Source organism: Osmerus eperlanus, chromosome 23, assembly GCF_963692335.1.
Source record: "Osmerus eperlanus chromosome 23, fOsmEpe2.1, whole genome shotgun sequence".
Classification (NCBI taxonomy): Eukaryota; Metazoa; Chordata; class Actinopteri; order Osmeriformes; family Osmeridae; genus Osmerus; species Osmerus eperlanus.
In genome coordinates, this window is record NC_085040.1 from 6,693,138 (window position 1) to 6,709,920 (window position 16,783).

General features: G+C 46.8%; 1 protein-coding gene across 1 annotated transcript in view; it reads left to right on the top strand.

Moving 5' to 3' along the window:
* The window catches only part of LOC134010125 (adhesion G protein-coupled receptor L3-like), a 166,214-nt gene that overhangs the window by 8,544 nt on the left and 140,887 nt on the right, over nucleotides 1-16,783 (top strand). The window contains exon 2 of the mRNA XM_062449992.1: nucleotides 13,453-13,528. The gene's annotated coding sequence lies outside the window, so the exon portion shown is untranslated. The remainder of the gene's footprint in view (nucleotides 1-13,452; nucleotides 13,529-16,783) is intronic.

Here is a 16,783-nt window from a genome sequence, read left to right on the forward strand (position 1 = left end):
TTTGTGATATCTCCTTGGCTACAATACTCGATTCAGACTTGATCTTGAACATGTCCTCAGAATGTATTGCAGCTCTCTAGCACCTCCCTCTGTACCTCTGACTTAGTCCAAATTGATTTACCCTTGATCGATAGGAATAGGATTGGATTTCAACTGGGAGAGAACTTGACGGCCTTACCCAGGAGGGCTCAGAGTCCTCGCGGGCTTTCATGGATGTGGGTTGTTGCCTGGGGAAAGACGTACTTGAATCCCAGGTATGTTTCCTGCAGATCACCCTCAGGATCGCGATTCTCGAATCCTACGGAGAAAAAAGGCTGTGAAACTACAGGCAGAGGATAATCTTGCCTGGCGGGCCCCTATGTCACCTTCAACGTGGAGGAGGCCAAGATTGACGCCCGGCTCAGTGGAGCAAAACGATTTAAACGATGACACGTTTTTTTGGGGGGGGGGGTCTCACCTTGAGCTTAATTGACTGCCTAAAAGGCGACGTTTCGAAAGTGCTGACAGAGCGACTTCTTCTCCTGTTCCTGCTGTCTTTTGGAAAGGTGCAACGGTTGACAACAGTCCCTTGGACCCCGCGCTCTTGTCAGGGGACAGTGACACATTATACGCGTACATGTCAAACTCCTAATGCCAAGCAGTATCTTAAAAGGCAATGAGGGATAGATGGTATATTCATGAACATCACCTGACACCCATTGAACTCCTCTGCTTGATTAGTATGTATCACTTCTCCCCAGGAAGGAGCGGTCGTAAAAACCAGTAACAGATGAGCAGCGAGGAAGACATGCAGTCTGGACCCCTTCCCACACTCGTATTTGCCGATTATCATGGCGCCTATAGTAGTTCGGCAGCCTCACGACCCCCTCGCAGTCACGTCGTGAGGAGGTAACCGCCCGGTAACGAGGCGCGCCGGCGTGACCGGCTAACTCCGACCGCGGGAGTCCAACCTAGCGTGTGTGTCCCCCCCCCCCACAGTCTGTCAGACGTGACAGGTAGAGGAGGAGGCCCTGTTAGGCCTGTCAGCCCCCCCCCTCCACAACCCCCTACCCCCCAACGTGGTCTTTCCCGCAGCGCCGAGCTGCCGCACGCGTTGTTCGGTGGCAGAAGAGGGATTTCTTGGTGGGGGGGGGGGGGGGGAGAGGGGGGGGGGGTTTGGAGCCGCAAGACTGTAATCAGTCATTATGTCAGAAGCGGACCAGGGGAGCCTGGCTCCAGCTCGTTCAGCCAAATAATAAGCAGCAGATAACTGTGTTGGCGGCACGGCTGGGAGCCCCGCGGGGCGAGGAGCTGGCAAATGGGGGGCCTTTTCCTCTCGCCCGCCCAGCGCACACACCGAATCATCACCTTCATTCAAGGGCTGGAGTTAGGGCTTCCGGTTTTCATATATATCCCGGCCCACGTTTTTTCTCTCTCTCTCTCTCGCTCTCTCTCTCTCTCTCTCTCTCTCTCTCTCTCTCTCTCTCTCTCTCTCTCTCTCTCTCTCTCTCTCTTTCTCTCTGTTTCTTTATCTGTCTCTCTCTCTCTTTGGCTCTATCGGTCTCTCTTTCTCCCCCTCTCTCTCTCTCTCTCTCTCTCTCTCTCTCTCTCTCTCTCTCTCTCTCTCTCTCTCTCTCTCTCTCTCTCTCTCTCTCTCTCCCCCTCTTACTCACTCCCATTCATTTGGACTTACTTCATGATCAGTTGTCAACACATGCTGAGAACAGATGAGTTTAACCCTGAAATGTATGTGGATGAGAGCTCAGTCTCAGTGTATCTGCTGTTCTCTGTATCCATCTGCAGAACAATCCCAGATCCCTTAGGATGGTGAACGAAAACTAAATACACCTTTCGTTTTCATAGCCGTCAAGCACAGAAGCCAGCTTTGCAACCAATTAGACCTCAAAATCCAGTCACAGAAGCTGAAGCAGAATGCTCAGAGTGTCGAAACCGACCATGTTTTCACTCGATTGAAGGCGCGGAGCAGAATCTCCACATCGGTGCAGCTGCTCTATATATAATTTGAAAATACCAAATAAAAATGCTTACTGCTGAGAATTGTATTCGGTGGTGGAGTGCGGGGGGTGAGGGTGGGGGTGAGTGGATTCTTTCACCCCTGTATAACCCGTCCCTCCCTTCCATTCCCAGTGTGCCCCCCCCCCCCCCACACCCCCCCCCCCCCCCCTCGTAGATTTTTGTCATTCCGTAACAAGGGGTCACAGTCTCCCATTGTCTCCCTAGCATTCCTCCGCCTGGTCGTATTGACTGGTACTGTGGGGTGACTGGTGCCATATTACATCCATTTATCATCAGGGAGACAGAAGAGTAGATGTCAGATCCTCTTCTCTGCTGACAGCTCCGCTCCATTCTGGAAGATTCTAGACTGTGTCGCCTGCCTCAGAGAGGTTCTGGTCTGTGGACTACAATGGTAGGCTTGTCGTCTATGATGCACCGTGCAGTGGCACTTGTAAGCAGAATAGATTGGTGTTCTTGCATGAGGTTGAAAATAGCTTTTGAACCCTCGCATTACGTAATGCTTGGTCAAACAGTTGCTCGTGGTCACTTTTTAATTCTGTGAAACAGTGTCTAGACTCATGATCTCATGTAGTTAACTCCTGACATCGGATAATGATTAATTAGGCCGGTGCAGTCATTTTGTCATTAGTCATCCGACGGGTACCGAAGTTCAAGTAGCTCTTTGTGAAACAGGCATACTAGCTTCCTATGCTATCCTTTTTTACCTGAGAGGCCGGCGGTAGCTCTTCCAATCCAATGGCTTCAAACGTCCCTAATGAACAGCCAACATATGTAATTGAAGGAGATGAGTATCAGAGATGTCTTTGTTCCTCTCATTCTCTCCTCAGCCGCTGAGCTAGCGATAACGGAACACCTCGCAGGGGCGACATACCGTTTTCTTTCTTTCCGGCCCTGGAAAACCAAAGGTCCATTTAACGTCACCGTTGTCACAGACGAGTGCCACAGAAAGGTTAGCGCCCCCTAATCTTGTTGATGTTTTTGGTCGGCGGTAAGCCTCGGTAAGCCAGCTTTGTGTCAAGCACAGCTGGGTGACCCTGTATAATTGCAGCTGGGCTGTAATAATTGGGGCAGCAGCTTGAATGCAACCACTACACCCAGGTAATTTACTGATTTCTATCTATTGGCTGGACAGCAATGGTTCGGGGTTCCAAACCAAATGTGTGAAATGAGTAATGTTCACATTTTGCCGCTTTCATTAAGATAGGAAATGGCAGTGTGCATGTGCCAGTGATGTGCTAGGACAGAGATAATTTGGTGTGTGGGAGCAATTTTCAAGCAATGGCACCATGGTTGTGTTTTTATGTCAAAATAACCATTTGAAGTTGTGCAGCAGCGGAAATTAGTGAAATTGAGAAATTAAGTTTCACTAGTCGTAAAAGCATGTTTCCAATTTGTCGACGTGACATTCACATGGTTAGATGGAAATATTTATTTCGATTATTTCGTTGAAAAGTAATTTTGTGAAATACTGTCAGCCAGCTATATTCATCACTGGATCCAATGCTCCATCCAGTGACTCCTCACGCTGAATTGGTCAATAACCTGACTGTCCATGTAATCAGTGCATGCAAAGGATACGTAATGTCAAAGTCACCCCGGTAAGAAAGACTTTCGTCCCCCAAACGTCATGCTGATGACTTTGAACAGCCATTCTGTCTAAAGGGGTATTTGGTTTAGAGAATAGGTGGAGAGCAGTTTTAATTGTACTGGCAGCAAAGGATGAAATTGAGCGGGAATTGAAGTGCTTTTTTGGGGCATCGATCTTTCTGTCTGCCTCCACAGAGGTAGACAACGGGGAGAGCGAGACAATTGGGACTCTCCATGGCAGGGGTGCATGCAAATGGGCAATCCACAATCTCTTCTCCCCCCTTTTAATAAAAAGCAGAGCGCAAGAGTCCCCTTTCAGACATCACGTCCAATTAGGAAATGTCTCGGAATCGGGCTGGAACGGATAGGTAACCCTGGACTCTGGCCATACAACCACTTTATACAGGTACTCCATTTGCTACATTGTTTTGACAGATGACAACTGGCTGCCAAACTTTGGTCCAGTACTGTTGTACTTGGTTGACAGGGGGTGTCCAACCTTGTGCTTGTGGGGGCCTCGCAGTGTCTGCTGGTTTTCCCTCAGGCTCAGTGCCCATATCAGAATCAGTGTCCGATGAACTGAAGCCTTTATTTTGGCACCGTGTCACCTCACCTGGGTGCCTAGAGAATTCCTGGCTCCTTGGATTCAGCATTGTGCTCTTCCATTTCTGCAAGACTGCAAAACCGCGCAGGCTCAAAAACAAACACGTTTCTCCCAAAACAGCCACCATCCTCGGTCTTTGTGAGCTTGTTTTTCGACGAGGGAAATGTACTGCTGGTTTCTTGAGAACTTCCCCTCGCCGCGAGCCACGTCGCACAGTCACACCAGCGGCAGATGCGAGAGTTCCTCATGCATAAGAAACCCCACTCCGACAGCCATCTGTCCCCCTCCGCCTGCAACCGGCGAGCCCACAGTTTGTTTTCCTAGCGCCGTATACAATTTTAATGGCGCGCGAAACATGCCAAACCAAGCTCATAGTCCCTGCACCTAATTTTTACAAACTCATTCCCCAATCCCGACCTGTAACTGACCCAAGTAACTGAAACCAGGAACATGTCTACTGTTGGCATGTCTATGGTGGTAGTGAGACTTGAACAAAGTCTGCCATTGCTTACCACGCTATACAGTTACCCACCAGACAGCTGGAATGAATTATACTCACCGTCTGAAATATAAGTTGAACCCCCGTCGACCCATGAGCAAGAATATCTAACAACATCAACACGCCAAACTATAACGGTACAACCAGTAGATACCTCAGAGGTCAGACGGATCAGTTTGACCACCAAACTAGTAACAACCGAGCTGAAGTTCTTCTCCTCTGCGCTTCGCAGAGACACTGACAATAGGAAAAGTTGAGTGCATGCTGACAAGAACGTATACCGACACGGTAACGATGTGTAGAATTAGCCAATTGTTGCGGCTTGTTGTGCTCTCTACATGGCCAATTAGTTGGCTCCAACAGTGAGATAGAGAGAGGAACACGGGCCGCTTCAAAGAGCCCCAGCATCATTAGTATTCTGCTCCCCGCTCCTCAGTCAAGCATGGAGAACTGCTATCCACAACACACACAGCTCGCCATTATGATTGCTTGTGCCCTTTTGTTGCCACTAGCACAGTCGTCACACACTGTATTGCTCCGCGACGGAAACGACTCAAATTCCTTATTTTTGGTGATAGAATTTCCATTTTTTTGTTAAGAAAGAAAACAACTTTATCCAGAGTATTTGTAGGTACTGGGAATGTGAACTTTTCTTAAGCCATTTAAATGCACACATCTTCCCCTCCCTGCATTTTATGGACAGGAGGATGTATTGCCACATATTCATATTACTGTTTCTAATATCTAATATCCCACACTCTTCCACTGTGTTTTCCTTTCATCTGACTCACAATTGCTGACATTCGACAGCACTGTTTACGACCTTGCCCCAGTTAGCTCTTTCTGTTTTGACCTGTGGCCAAACGCTAGCAAGGGCAGCTAGCCCTTTTTTCCCCAACCATTCATTGCAGATGACCCGATGAGGATGTGGCCCTTATCTCTCCCCGCCCCTGAGAAGAATTGAACACATTGCAGAGCAACAGTGTCACTCTACAGCCATCGTCTGCCACATCTTATCGCATCAGCCACCAGCACAGCACAATGCAATGTGAGCTTTCACCTCCAAAAATTATCTCTATCACTCCATCCTTGGACTTGTTCAAGAGTACATGTTTAAGATGTTGACACAATGACAGATGTCATTTCTCTGGCTTGATAACCATCAGGATTCAAAGGCTTTCATGTTTAGTGACCCAGGAATATCTTGGTTTTAGTGGTTTTGTAAACTTGTCCTGAGTTTCTGTGATATTACAGCAGGAGACCTAGGGTTTGGGTTAAAGCTTTTACTGTTTATCTACTAAGGTAGATTAACAAGAACCCAAGAACATAACATAGCATAGCATTGACCCGCACTACACAATTTAAAACCAACCAATAGTTCTCTACATCTTTCTGAATATTAAATTGAGCATTTTGCCACACTCATCTTGGAGGGAGGCGATAGGTATGCAGTATTTACCTATCCAGAAGAGAGAGAGACTGCCTGGCCTGTATGCATCCCTGCAGAACATGGCCCCCTGCAGAGCATAGCAGGCCCATGGATGTGGTTCTGCTGACGTTCTCCAACTCTGTCTCTCTTAACCCCACATTCAATTACCTTTTTTTTTTTTTGGGGGTAGTTTCATCAGACGCATGCTATATGGTTCTCCATGTTTGCCACCCGCCCATAGATTTATGCCCGTGCTGAAGGATGGCTGTCCAATTTTACGCATGGACACTTCCTAGCTCCGCCGATGCGGATGTTTTAAAAGCTCTGTCAGATCTGCGTTTAGGGCATACGGAGCACATCGGCGTAGTAATTCTTCCAGACAGTGACCATTTCTGTCACATCTGATTTTCCAACGTTCAACGTTCAACGGAAATAACTGTCTGTAGATATCAACTGGGGAGTTAGAATGGAACTAGATATTCTAAACTGTTATTCATATGAAGAAATTCATACCAGGGGGAAATGTGAAGTATAGCCTGTAACCAATGTCAGTTTGTTAACACAACAAAGTGTGATACTAAAAGAATACAGGTTGGCCTGAGGACTGCAGTGAAGAGAATATGAACACTAATTAACGGTTCAAGTCTGGAACAATGAGATGTCAGGGATGGGACATATGTTCTTGAAAATTACCCTCCTCTCTCTTTTTCACTCTTTCTTTCTCTGTCTCTCTCTCATTCTTTCTGTATCTCCTTTTCTTTCCTTTCTCTTTTCCTCCCCCCTCTCTCTTCCCCCCCCCTGCCCCTCTCTCTTTCTATCTTTCTGTTTCCATCTTTCATCTCACTGATGCATAATTGTACGTGCCAAACCTCACCAGTACAAGCCACGTTAATGACTGTTAGCCACAAGTCCTGTATGCTGGACTTTTCCCCCTTGCATTTCTGACGGCAAGCCAAATGCAGTCAGGCAAAGCGTTAGAATCTGTTGATACAGGTACGGGCCAGGCCGTCTTTGTAGTAGCACTGAAAGGTTGACGTGTTCCCCTGCCCGTCTGAATATGAAGGAGTGGTGTACCCTCCGACCTCCTCGTTACAGGGGTCCTGGGATATCTCGGCTGTCTCGAGCGATGCCTGAATGGGGTCATTGTGCTTGCCCACCGGCCCCGGATCCAGCCTCTGTTCGGGGGTCCCACACACCTGTCAAGTCCTGTCCATGGCGCCTACAGCCGTGACAGACTCCAGAACCCCCCCCCCCCCCCCGCTACACACAGACCCATGCAAGGGCACGACCGCGCCCACACACACGCTCACTCACTTACTCACTCACACACACACACACATGTAGACACTTAGATTCCCCCACACACACACAGAAATGCCGACACACACATGCAAGGTCCTGGGTTTATTGGAAACACACCTCGCCCCCCTCACCTTTGTCAAGGTTGCATTCAGTTTGTGGGTCGCCCTCTTCTGAAAGGGTCAAGTTCCATATTGGTGGGGGAGGGGGTTGGGGCAGGCGCACTGAAGGTTGGGTCACAGCATACACATTCACATGGAAACAGGATTCAGAAGTACCATGCCGGTAACTCAATCCTTATTTTCAATCAGTTGCAGGTTTATTTTTTTTCCAAAACGCCCAAATTACGCTTTTTTGTACGTCTGAAGTACCTTTTTGTGGTGCAGCCATAACTGTCATTCACAATTCCCATTACTATATACAATAAAGTCACATTTTGTTAAAATCATTTTGTGTACCGCCCCCCCCCCCCCCCAAAAAACAAACAAAAAAACAGTTGCTTGTATAATGGAGTTAAACGTACCCTTCAAATTGTGATACACCAGCACTTCCCATCAAAGATGATTACGGTATTTAGCATGAGGTGCCGTCATAGGATTATCATCCACTCGAGCCATGGGTATCTCCATTCTCCTTGGCCTCACCACACCTCCCCCAGAACAAAGGTGTGCTCAGTACCGTAATCCTGACACAAAAATGCTAAGCGACTGATTGTACATGCACGCATCGTATACCCTCGCTGAAGGACCTCCAGTGTCAGGTCCCGCCAGCATCAGCCGCACAATTTTCTCCTCTGTTGACTTTTATGTGCCACCGCAAGGTTGGTCAGTCCGAAGAGACAATGTATGTATTCCAGATAGAGATGAGCGTAATTATCATAATGGTATTCTCTCCAGCAAAGATAAACAACGTTTGAATCACATTCGAGGGGTGGGGGGGGGGGGGGAGATTTCAGTCTTTCTCGGACGGGATTGGCGTGTGGAGGAGACGGCCATTTTTGAAAATGTGTCCGTCTCATCTCCTACTGTAGGCGTTCCACGCGGCCACTTGCGAGTGCCGGTGTGGGGGCGTGGGAAGGGTGGAGAGCCACTCTGCATGGCTGCTTTATCGATCAGCCATATCATAAGAACCGCTGGGAGGCAGGGTATGTGCTGGACCTGGGCAAGCATGTCTGGCTGCTCCACACACACACACACACACACACACACACTCATGCAAACAGGCACAGTTGCACACAGACAAATATGCAGACATATTCGCACACACACGTATGCAGGCACACACAAACACTGTAGGAATACGCACCTATTGTAATTTGCACACGCGTCCACAGTCACTCACACACACGCACAGTAATACCCAGCACCCTTATTTTCCGTCTCCTCCTCTCCCTTTCTCTTATTGCCCCTATTCATCTCTCTCCATCTCTCTCACTCACTCACTCACTCACTCACCCACAGACACACACATCCATTAGCGGATATCCGTTTGTGCGCACGCACACACACACGCGCGCGCGCGCGTCACAGGTGTGTGTACGAACACACAAAAACGCACGCACTCAGTAACGCGGAGAGACACACAGCTCACTCAAGGTTCCTCCGCTCTCTAATAAGGCCAATTAGGACGGGGGCATGAGGGAGCCTGCAGCCTGAGTGGCTCAAAGGTTGGAGGTGTTATGAGAGAAACTCCCTCCACCGGCTCCCCTCATCAGTATGCAGGCAGACCGAGAGGAGAAGTGGAGGGAAGGAGGGAGGATAAAGGAGAGCGGGTGAAAGAGAGATTGATAGAGGGGGGCGAGGGACACTGAGAGAGAGTGAGACAGAGAGAAAGAGACGGAGAGAGACGGAGAGAGACAGAAAATGAGAGAGAGAGGGAGGAAAGATGCAGACTTGGTCAGGGAAGGCAGAGAGCGATGATAAGGAGGAGAGGAGAGAAAAACAAGAGAGTCAGAAAGCAGCAGGCACATTTGAATAGCATAATGTGCCTGCGCTTCCCCCGGCGCGGAGTCGCCACAACCTCAGTCAGTTGTTATCAGCACGCCGGAATTTAATTTGACCCACAGGCTCCAGACACCGGCCACGTATCACGCTTATGACCTCCATCCGTCCACTCCAAGCAGAAGCTAGCGCTAGCCCCCTAGGTACGACAGTGCAACCTGCACACAAATATTATAAACAATGTTTGAACACCAAAATATTTCTCTTGGTATTGTTATGCCAGGTAACGTCCAGAGGCCTGATAGTTGACCCTAGAGTACACAGTTCTTTGTTTTGTTATCTTTTTGCGACTGCTAAAGTGACGGATGCTAATGCTCGCTTTTCTGCAATGGCACGGCATTTGTGCTCCCTGTACTTGGCAGCTATTTGCACGGCCGTGGTTTTCAAGCTGGTCTTACAGTTTGGACTCCATACATCACCCTGCCCTCCACATGAGACATGGCCTTAATTTGTCTTCATAATCCAGTCGCAGCAACTGTGTTGTGTATGTGGCGAGCATAATATTCATTAGAAAACCTGCTTCTGAGAGAGTGTATTCCTCGTCCATTAGCAGGATCCGAGTAGTCTTTGGCCTCAATACCCACAACGGCCGTGTCACTTGGAACCAGCGGGTTAGCAGTCTAGATTTCCCCGTCGGCCCATTGCGCCTTTTGTCTGTCGACGCCATCATTTGGGCGGGCGGAGGGCACAATGGACTTCACGGACTTCGTCATCCTAACATCTCACCCCTCTCAGCACATTTTCCACTCTGCTGATATAATAAGGCCGCTCGTCAACGAGCTTTCGTTAGGGCCCCCTTTGTCTGGTGGGCGCCACAGGCCATCGGCCCACATTAGTCACAGCACACTCTCTTCTCACTGGTGTTTTTCTCTCTTTTTTCCCAAACAGAGACCTGCTCAGGTGTGATGACCTTTGCCTGACCGGTGTTTGTAAGGCCTTTAAAAGCTGGAATAAAAAACTCGAGGCCCTTAGAAGACTGCATGCTCTTATGGTTCTTCCCTTTGGCACTTATTTGGTTTTCCACAATGTATGCTTCATGTTTTGGCTGCTCGCAATGTTTGGGGCTATCTCATTGTTATGATCAGTGACATATGCTCTTTTGTAAAGCTCTCTCTTGGAAGTCGCTTTGGATAAAAGCGTCTGCTAAATGCATAAATGTAAATGTAAATGTAGAAGAGACATCCTTCTTCTATTCGGTTTAATCCCATATATAAACATAGTTGTTTGGTGATCCAGCCATTTGACCATTCGATGGAGTGGTTGATTTCCTTATGTCGAGTTCAGTGCTTATTTAGATGGTGTTTCAAAGTATATCTAATTCACTGCGGTGGATTTAATGAACTTTGTCTTGGAATAAGCATACCACACACACACACACACACACACACACAAACATACACACACACACACACACTCCCAGTCTTTTATTTTCACCACCATTGAAGAGGTTTTGGAAGCTTCCCTCCCCAGCAGCCTGCAACAATTCTGCCCTGTTGAACGTAATGGAGTTAGATGAAATTTGGCAGAGACACCAACTGCCTGATGGGACGTGGAGTTCAGAGATTTGGGAGAAAGAGTTCTTTGAAGAAATGATAAGTGAAGTATGTTAGCGTACCTCTGAGCTGGAATAAAAGCCCCCACACGTCATTGTTCCCTCGGCCCAAAGTTGGACAAATCCTGAGATAAACACAACCATATGTTTCAGCTATTTTCACATCGTCTCGTTTGTATAACTTTTCAGTACTACGATTACTTACTGTGAAGCAGTTTCTATTGTTCCTTGGATCAAACCATGACTTCTGTATCTTTAGTTTCCTGTTATGCAACACTTGTTTCTGGGTGGGATGTCTGCAATATGGCAGGGCTCTCTGCTCCAAATCCTTCTGGGCTTCCAAAATAACTGGCAGATGCTCTGTCTGGCCAATCGAGTTCAGCGGTTCAGTAGAACTGACCTATTACATCTGGCGTGCTGACACGACCTCCCTGTTGATTGGTTGTAATGAAGACCGGGCTTGCAGGGACACACTCACCCCACCTATTAAACCAAGTGCGAATGGTCAGTTGGTCTAGACTGTGATTTACAGTTGATAGATTGACGTTATGAAACAAATCATTCATATTTGTTTGACATTACCTGTACAATCGAGTGTCCTGTGCCTATTATTGCACATGAAGTACAATTATTTACAGTTTTCAAAAGATCTGCACATGATTGTTGTCTGGCAGATCAAATCCACACTGACAAGATAATAAAACAATAAGAAAACACATTCATTTTAGCAGTCGCTTTTATCCAAAGCAATGGATGGCTGCCATTGGTTTGGGTTTTGTGCATTGTATGACAAATCTATAATATGTGTCTTAGCTTATAGGGAGGGGATGCTAAGACACAAAGAAGCTTTGAGAAAAGTCATCTGTCAACACCAAAATGACCTTGCATAGTTGTCATTTCAGGGGGGTATTACAGAAAGCAGGTTATGCAACATAACCGGGTAAATTAACCCACCAGCTGATTCACAATGTTGCAGCAACTTACTGGCAATGTTGCTACAACGCTGGGTGTCAGCTGAGGAGTTAACTTACCCGGGTATGTCACATAACCTGCTTTCTGGAATACCCCCCTGGTCAAAAAATTCTCTCCTAGACAACAACATGGTCAGTGCTTTATAAAAATATTACTTTAGACAAAATAGCAAAGATTTGCCCAATTACAACTCCAATGCCATTCCAGTTATGTATCATTGTTATAGATGAGGCGGATATAATCTTGATCGGTCAAATAAGGAAGCAAGACAAATTGCTAGCAATCACAGTAAACTGTTTCATTAAATACAATTTCACTCCAATTTGCCTGGTAATAAGATTACAGCTAATTCCAATCAAATGGCCATACCTCAAACAAGATATACTTTTGACACTTTGGCCGTGTTTTGTGGTTTGCAGATATTTCTTATTATAGGATCCAAGTTACGAACGGAAGATGAACATTGTGCGCCCCCAAATTACAATTACATATCAGTACTCGTTTTCAAGGTTAAAACCCTCGTAGAGCGGGGGGATACAGCTTCCCTGTGTTTGTGTTCAATTCAATTCCATTCTTTCCGTACTCTATTATCCTCCTTTTTTTTTCTTCCAATTATATGTAGTTCAGAAGAATTAATTATGTAGATATTGTTCACCTGGTCTCATTAATTCATCTGTAATTAAACGGAACCTCTTCACACGCCGGGCTCACTTTTAAAAAGACGGTAGGAGAAAACCGATAGAGCCTTAGAAATACGATGACAAACGTACTGACGGACGGCACACGAGAGCACACGAGGCAGTGAGTGACGAATACAAAGGCTAAAGGAGAGGAGGAGCGCATGGCTGAGATGGATTAATACAAAGGCCTCCGCCGACACGGAGAGCGTCGGACCGGATGGCGGGAGTGAGAGACAGAGTGAAGAGGTGAACGGGGGAGGCAGTCATCAAAATGCTAATGCGTATATGGGATATTTACCACAGAGTGTTAATGCAGTTTAAATCAGGCTGCATGTTGTGGAACCCGGGCGCTAAGGCCTTGTTGGGGCTTAGTAAATCAACCATTAAAAGCTGATGTGACCTGAATAGCTCTTCATACATTTATAATCAGTGCCCATCGCCTGAGAGAGAGAGAAAGAGAGAGAGAGAGAGAGACAGAGAAAGAGAAGGAGAAAGAGAGAGAGAGCGAGCCAGACCCACACAACACGTTAAACATTTATGAAGACACAGCTAAATAACCCTCATAATGGTCAGAAGACATCAGGCAAATGCAGGGGGCAAAAAAACGCTGATAGTTCAATGGTAGACGACCACTCTTCTAAAAAAGGATATATTACAGTTTTCAGCACTGCCGTAGTCAATCGATGGATTTGTTCACTGAACTTGTTTATCAGTTGAAAACAGGAAGCTCTACCACATCGTTTGCCCATATTTTCCGGTGTGCCAAAAATGGGAATTTACTTTTAACGGTTCTTTTAATGTCTGCTTCTCCTAGATTGGATTATGGCCCTCTGAAATGTGATGCCCTGGATTAATAAGGAACTCGGCCAAGCAAAGAACCACTCACACAGGTATGGAAGTAATCAGTCCTGCTTAAATCACACTGTTCATTCCACTGGGTGCTAACGTACAGCGCATGGTAATACTGTGACCATGTTGTGTCATACACCTATTCCTGAAGCCTTTCCGCATACAACATTGGACTCTGGAACTATAAAACAACATTCAGTTAGCATTCAGCAATCCAACTGACTTTGCAAAGTTTAAAGAATTCTTATTGCAAAGCATGAATATGCAGGAGTTCCAGATTAAAGACACTCCAGCTCCCTTCACAGTAATCCACTGAAGAACATTTAGGATGCAGGGCAATTTTCCTTTTCCTTGTTCCCAGTGTGCTATGATGTTAATGGAAATGATCCGTGATAGGTGCTCATCAACATATGCAAATCTCCCGGACTGCACCGGTAAGCCCCTAATTTCTGCCTTTGGCGCTTGACTAGTAACCACGCGCATCCACCAAGCATTGGATTTTGTACCCTGATGCAAAACTCTGCTTTGGGAGTCATCATGCAAAAGTACAGCTGGCTTCTATTTGCCTGTGTCTCCAGTCTCCGTAAGCCTCCCCCCCCCCCTCCCTTCACACACACGCACGCACATTCACTGTCATACACTTACACACCACCTATCCTCTTTCATTTTCTCTCAAACGCAAACACACACACTCTCTTCCTCGCTCTTATTTGTCATTGTTTGCTGTTCACCTCGCCTTTCCTTTCTTCTTCCCTGATGTCTTTCTTCCTCCTTTGTTTCTCTCCTCCTCCAGTTCTGTGTTCCTCCCACAGTCTTGTCAGTTTTGCTCCACGTCTCCTTGCTCCCCCCCCACCCTGCCTTTATCCCAATACCTCCCCACATCCTCCTTCTCCCTCCCTTCTCTAACTTGGAGGTAGTCGCTGGCTTTGGTGCATCCCTGCTGTGAACGAGGATGGAATTCAATTAACTTGATTGTTTGCCCTCCAGAGTTTACTGGCAGGGTTTTTCCATCAATGACGGGCCAATCTGCCCACCAGGTCCTCTCCCCCTCACTCCACCACAACTCTCCTCTCCTCTTCCTATCCCTCCTCACCCATTACCCCCCCCCCTCCTCCCCCTCATCCCCCTCTTCCTTCTGGCTATTACGTTTATCAAGTCAAGTCTCGCCCCCCCTTGTTTACTCTCTCTGTCGATCATTCCGTTTCCTGCCACTCAGAGAGGCAGGGGCGGCTGGCTTCGTCCGCAGGCAGGCACACGTAACGAAAAAAAAAAAAGTCTCCCTCACACCCCGACGAAGGAACTCCTGACACGATATAAGCCGTGGGGATGAAGGAGACGGTGGGCGGAATTAGCGTTTCGTTATCGCGTTTTGGTTCGTAAATTTGCCGGAGGTGTCACACCACCTTCTGCATAAAGCCGTGGAGTCGGGAGATATGCTAAGCAGGGGGTTGTTTGGGTTATCCGAACGGCACACTTCCTGCCTAAGACAAGTGTTCCTGCTAACGATACTAGGAGTAAATCCTTTGTTGTCTTGTAGCGTCCAAAAGATTTGAGTTTGCTTCCATCAATCAGACCACTGTCAGCACCACTTAGAGGATGGACTGAAGAGGCTGACTCTTGTGTCAAATGTTCATTTCAAGGTGCAAGTTGAATTTCAACTGATTTCAAAAACATTGAGAATGGTGAGTCGGTAGGACATGGTATGTAGCAGGGCTTTGGTATCTAGATTTTTTAACATCTACCTAAAAGGATTACGTAAATCTATAAAGTTCAATTCCCAGAAACTCATTCTTCCCTCCTGTATGGCCTACTGACGTGAGACAAAGTACACTTCAAGGAATCAAGCACTCGATCAGAGATGAAAGGTGTCAAATGAATTTGTGTCCGTGCACCACTCTCGTAATAAACATGTTAATACATCCTGACTTGGAATTAAGACCTTCGTTTAAAGAGCCTTGTTTCTGCCTAATGTGTGGTCACTTTGAATTACGTATTTCGATTGCGAGTAGGACAGGTTTGGCCAGGAGATTAAGGCAGCTATCATGCAGTGAAACTCAGCTATTAGACGCTAGACTAGACTGGATACAATTTCTGCTGTTTTAAGACCCTGGTGCAGTAGTATTTAATTTCAATTAAATACTTATACTTTGGTGATCTGGCGAATGTGGTGGGTCTCGGAGGGTATCCTGCCACGTGGGAGGACCATGGCTCCATGGCTTTAGTGCAGCTCAACGTGGCGGCGAACACGTTTATATTTATTTGCTCATAAACGGCTCATCCCGACAACTTCACACTCGAGAATGCACGTCCTTGGGTCTGGAGCAACACACTTGCCAGATTTCAACCAGATATAATGCCCCGTTCTCAAGGTAATTTAGACACAGACAGACAGACACACACAACTATTTCTGCCTTTAGAGTCAGATGTTTGAAATCTTTGTCCCTTGTCAAGGTTATATTTAAATGTTGTGGGTGGGGTCACTATTATTGTGGTTGATTAATGAGCAACACACATATGAAAACATGGTCAGTGTGCTGGGACTCCTCTGACTTTCCCATCATGCTTTGCATAGCCACCAAGTCCAGGCAATGTCAACATTTCAAGGCCCAGTTCACCACAATGGGGCAATGATGACACGGCACTCCCTAGAGTTTGTTTTTGTTATCTTAAAGCCCAACCATTTGTTGTGTTAGTGGCTGGCCATGGCGGTGCTGTGTCTGGGACTGCCAGAAGGGATGCAAAACATCGTAGTTTGAATGGAATGGAGATAAATCTGTGTCGTGAACACCAAAGGTAGTTTACTGAAGTCCAATCGACGCATAAGAAAACAAAAAGGATTTCCTGCAAGGATTTAGGAACTCATAATTCAGTCAACAGTTCTAGGAAAAAGACACGGCGTCTCTATCCACCACAAATGGGTTGATAAACGTGCGATAAGAATGTTATGGGGCAATTTGTTGTCACGCGGCACCTACCATTGTTATCTTGACAGGGAGGGATATATTTTTGGTCAGGCATGTTTACAGTCACCTCTGCCCCACTGGGCGAGAGGGGTCCTCACTGATCATGATGAGTCTCCCACAGTTAGAGATAGTCACCGCGGAAAATGTCACCCAATCATCTCACTTCCCTGATGCAAATGAGAGATGTCTTGCTGTTCCAAAGACATGCATGAATACAATTAGTTATAGAGGTCAGATGGAATACAAAACAAACTGGAAAAAACATTTGAACCCATCTATGAAGACAAGGAATCCACTTACTGTTCGGCTGGCTTTCACTCTAAAACCGCCCC